This window comes from Lissotriton vulgaris, unplaced genomic scaffold (assembly GCF_964263255.1).
Source record: "Lissotriton vulgaris unplaced genomic scaffold, aLisVul1.2 SCAFFOLD_2296, whole genome shotgun sequence".
Classification (NCBI taxonomy): domain Eukaryota; kingdom Metazoa; phylum Chordata; class Amphibia; order Caudata; family Salamandridae; genus Lissotriton; species Lissotriton vulgaris.
Window position 1 is genome coordinate 223,273 of NW_028249665.1, and position 5,316 is coordinate 228,588.

A 5,316-nucleotide genomic window follows, 5' to 3' on the forward strand; every position below is an offset into this window, starting at 1 on the left:
TCCATCCCACACAGCACAGACAGTAGCAGTGCCGCAGCCACAGCCCATTGCCGCGACTCAGCAAGTTTCACAACAGATGTACCAGTATGCCCAATCTGCATATCCAGATTACCCCCGATATACATGAAAAAGCCTAGAGAGGGAAGGTGGTTTGCCTCTTATTGAAATTCCTGTAGATCAAGAAGGTCCTTATGTACACAGTCACGTATTGGGAAAAGACAGAAAGTTTTTAATTGATACAGGGGCAAGTCGCACTACCATCAGTCATAATGAAGTCCCAGGGGCACCCCTCTCAGGCTCACAGAATGTTTCCCTTGGTTTTTCAGGACAGCCTATTGTAAATGAAGTATCGGAACCAGTACCATTAGCTGTGGGTCCATTATCTCGAGTTACAGATTTGTTACTTACGAAATCATGCCCAGAAAATCTGTTAGGAATTAAAACACTGAAGGCTCTAGGAGCTATAATATGCTGTTCCCCGGAGGGAGTCAGACTCTTTCTACGGGATTTCAAGGGTCATTATGTTTTACGTGAATTTGATGTCAGATTGAAAAATGTACCAGATCACTTATGGGCAAAAGGCCCAGCTGATGTAGGTTGTATGCATATCACTCCATATCGTGTTACACTCAAGACAGGAGTTGTTCTACCCAGAATCAGACAATACAAGTTACCACCCGATGCTGTAGTGGCTTTACTGAAAATCATTGAAGAGCTTATTGCCCAGGGAGTGGTCGTAGAGACCGACTCCAATATCTGTAATTCACCTATCATTCCAATTCTTAAACGTACAGACCCCAATGCACCGCCAGTATATCGGCTGGTGATTGATCTTCGAGAGCTGAACAAATGCATTGTACCACAGTACCCTGTGGTCCCCGATATCTCCTCCCTATTGACTGCTATTGATTCAGAAGCAACGTTCTTTACTGTAATTGATCTCAAGAAAGCTTTCTTCAGTGTACCTATTGATCCGGAGAGCCAATATCTCTTCGGATTCAGTTTAAATGGACGAAGTTTCAAATTTTCCCGCGCACCTCAAGGATTCACAGAAAGCCCCAGCATCTATAGCCAAGCACTGAAAAGACAATTAGATTGTATCCAAATGCCAGCTAACACCGCGTTACTGCAATACGTCGATGATCTACTGATCACCGCACGAAATGAGCCCGAATGTGAGCAAGCATCATTAACAGTTTTACATTTTTTGGCCGACAAGGTGTCTCCTTCGAAGCTACAATTCTGTGTTCAGCAAGTTGTGTACTTGGGTCACTTGCTGTCCAAAGTGGGGAGACAGCTCACTCCCGATCGCATTCAGTTAATTGTAAATATGCCACGACCCCAGACACAAAAGGAAGTGCGGGCCTTCATAGGCCTCACCTCGTACTGCAGACAATGGATTCCTCAATATGCATTTCTAGCTAAACCACTCATCCAGTTAACGACGCAGGAGGCAGCAACTTCGATTGCCCTCCCTTGGACTCAGGAACATACACAAGCCTTTGAGGAATTAAAGAAAGCATTATGCCAAGCACCAGTTTTAGCGACACCATGTTACAACAAACCGTTTACACTTTTTGTTACAGAACGTGATGGTACAGCATTGTCTGTCCTCACTCAAGATCAAGCAGGTTCACATAAGCCTTGCGCTTATTTTTCAAGTACATTGGATTCAGTAGCCCAGGCACTCCCTGCGTGCTTAAAGTCAGTAGCAGCAACAGCACTAGCAATCAGACAGAGCGATTCAATTGTTCTAGGTCATCAGTTAACAGTACAAGTTCCACATTCTGTAGAGGTTCTTTTAAACAGAACCCAGACTCAACACTTGACTATAGCACGACTGACAGGTTACGAATTGACACTATTCCAGCCACACATAGAAATCAGACGCTGCAGTATCTTGAACCCAGCAACACTGTTACCTACAGTTATGACAGATCCAGTTCCGCATGATTGCATAGAGATCATTAATGCAGTAACAAAACCCCGACGAGATTTAACAGATGTTCCATTGACAAATCCAGACCTGACACTTTATTGTGGACGGTTCATGCATGAGAACAAGTACAGGAGAGTTAGTGGCCGCATATGCCGTGACCACTGAAACCGAAGTTAAAGAAACACATCGTATTGATACACTGTCTGCTCAAGCGGCAGAGCTCATCGCTCTGACCCGAGCCTGTATTCTAGCCAAGAACAGAAATGTCAACATATACACTGATTCCCGTTATGCGTTCGGAGTTGTACACGACTTCGGCATGCTGTGGCAAGAACGAGGTTTTCTGACCTCTCATGGTGCCAAGATCCAACACGGTCCCCTCATTCAAGCACTGTTAGAAGCAATACATCTGCCTTCAGCCATATCCGTCATGAAGTGTAAAGCACATACTAAAGTCACAGATTCTGTTTCCCAGGGTAACGACCTGGCAGATCAGACAGCAAAACATACAGCACTGACTCACACTCAGACAACTGATACAACAAAGACAACAGATCCGACAAACTGTATGACAGTCAGGGATCCCACACTAGATGTTATCGACATTCAGACACATGCTACTCCAGAAGAAATAAAGAAATGGATTGAACTAGGAGGGATCCAGACAGATCAAGGTTGGATGACGAAGGGAAAATCTACATGGTTTCTCCCTGACTCTATGGTTCAAGTCATGATAAATACAGCACATAGTCCTGCACATCTAGGAGAGAAAGCGATGTTAGACAGTTTACAAAACCTCTGGAACAATAAACACTTACGAGCAGCCGCAAAACAGAAAGTGCGTACTTGCATGATCTGTTGTCAGTTCAATCCAGGTAAAAGCGTCCCTGTAGAGCAAGGTGGATTTCATCCTCCCGATCACCCTTTTGAAGTCCTCCAGATGGATTATATCCAGATGGACCGTTGTCGAGGATTTAAATATGTTCTCGTAATTGTTTGTGCTCTGTCCCGCTGTACCGAAGCATACCCAGTCCCAGATTACACTGCTCCGACCACTGCCAAGCAGCTGGTTCGTGAATTTTTCCCACGATACGGCCTGCCTCGTGTCGTGTACTCAGATAACGGTCAGCCATTCTCATCTGCATTAATGAAAGAAGTTTCTTTATTACTGGGATACCAGTGGAAGTTCCATTGTGTCCGACATCCCGAAGCCGCAGGCCTTGTAGAGAGGCATAACCAGACACTAAAGATCCGCCTTGCCAAAATATGTCAGGAGAAAGGGGTCGACTGGATAGTCGCCCTCCCAGTGGCACTATTCTACATGAGGATGGTCGCCCATTCGAGATCAGGGCTATCCCCGTACGAGGTGGTCTTTGGCAGACCACCGAATATGTGGGGGACGCCCATTCTGAAAAAGATTACTGATGTTGATTGCAATATGTTGACAGATTACCTTGCCTCCTTGATGTCTGCACTCCAATCATGTCGTTCACAGGTTGCCGCAGCCTTCCCTGACAACACTGATGTAAAACCACACGACGTCCGTCCTGGCGATGTTGTGCTCGTTCGCAACTTCGACAGAAAAAGTCCGCTGGAGCCCCGCTGGAAGTCCCCGAAGACCGTTCTTCTCACAACAAGGACGGCCGTGAAAATTGAAGGAAGAAAGGGGTGGGTTCACACGAGTCATATAAAAAAATTCTCTGGACTGAAACCTGATCGAGACTCGTCCACCCCCACCAAAGACTGTGTCGAACAAAAAGACTTTACAGAATCTGAACGAGAAAAAACTCCTCAAGAACATTATCGCATGAAACTCCGATCTAGCAAGTCAGACAGTTTAATTGTTTAAGTCCTCCCCTAGGTGAATCGGTTAAATAGTTTCTGACATGTATCCCCTAGATCGAGATAGAGAGAGAGAGAGAGAAGCAAAGAAACGTACATACTGTAAATCACTTCGTAGTCACTGCATAGTGACACTATTAATCATGTTTATTCTGAGTATTTTAATCATTATTGTCAGCATCGTTTTGCCCATCTATTTCCCTATTTTCAAGCGTGAACAATCTGCCTATAATGTCTCTGCTGAACACACTTTTAGTGAGTTACCTCCACACGAGCTTTCCTACAGACTTGCGCTGCGCAACAATACATTCATTAGTATGCTCCATCATTCTCATCAAACTAACAATGCTACAAATTGCTGGATATGTGGCCGACTCCCTCCCTACCAGAATTACAAGGGAGCTCTGCCCCTCTTTCCATACCCATTCACTCACAATGGCTCCTGCGGAGCATGGTTCAAAATAATTAACTCCTTAGACCCTGATATTGCTGTTTTCGATGGGGGCTGGGTTTGGGGAAACCTGAACTTGGTCCTGCTAGACGTCTGTTACCCAGATAAGGAGGGACTCCCCACTAGAATAGGAACTGATCTAGAAAATGAAGTGTATGGATTAGGTAATTATACAATTAGCCTCATGATTCTCACTGTTGAATCCGAAGCCACACCAGTTCTACCCATTATGTCAGTATTGCCAGTCACTGGTGAACTATGTATCAAGAAGAAAGGTTCCGTACACTTAGGTCATAGTAAATGCACTACTGTGGTCGAATTCAGTGATCATGGAAAATCGTCCTTTAAAGCTATCAGTCATTCTTACTTTGTTTGTGGTCATACCGCATACATACGTCTACCTCCAGATTGGGATGGTACCTGTTATATTGCATTCCTTCTGCAACCTGTCTTCCTAGCTCCCCCTGACTACCATAGAAATACCAATCTAGTAAAGAATAGATCCAGAAGAGATACTCCACTTGTCGACTACACAGAAACGGCATGGGAACAGTACACCGACTTTAATAAAGGATTCTTTTTCTTTTTAGGCCCTGTCCAGAATAGTAAATTAATACGCAGATTAACTAGAACACTTGAAGTAGTAGTAAATGAAACTGCCTCCGCCTTAGGTAACTTAACAGAAGAGCAGTCCGCCATGCGGGTTGTTGTCCTTCAGAATCGTCTTGTTATTGACGTCATCTTGGCAGATAGAGGTGGAGCCTGTAAGGTCATCGGGTCAAGTTGCTGTGTTTTCATACCACAAAACGCACCATCTGTATATCAAGCTATCACCCGTCTCCATAAAATTGCAAACCAGATACATCAGAATCCAGGCACCTGGACTTGGTCCGGTTGGTTCTGGACAACGTTAACAGCTTGGGGATGGAAAATCCTATCCTTCCTAGGCATTGGCCTAGTCCTAGTATTCAGTTGCTGCCTGTGCCTGCAGTGTGGGCCAGCGATTTGTGGACTGTGTGCCACGTCATGTATTGAACATTCCAGTTTTCTCTCAAAACGTAAACGAAAGAAAGAAGAACAAATG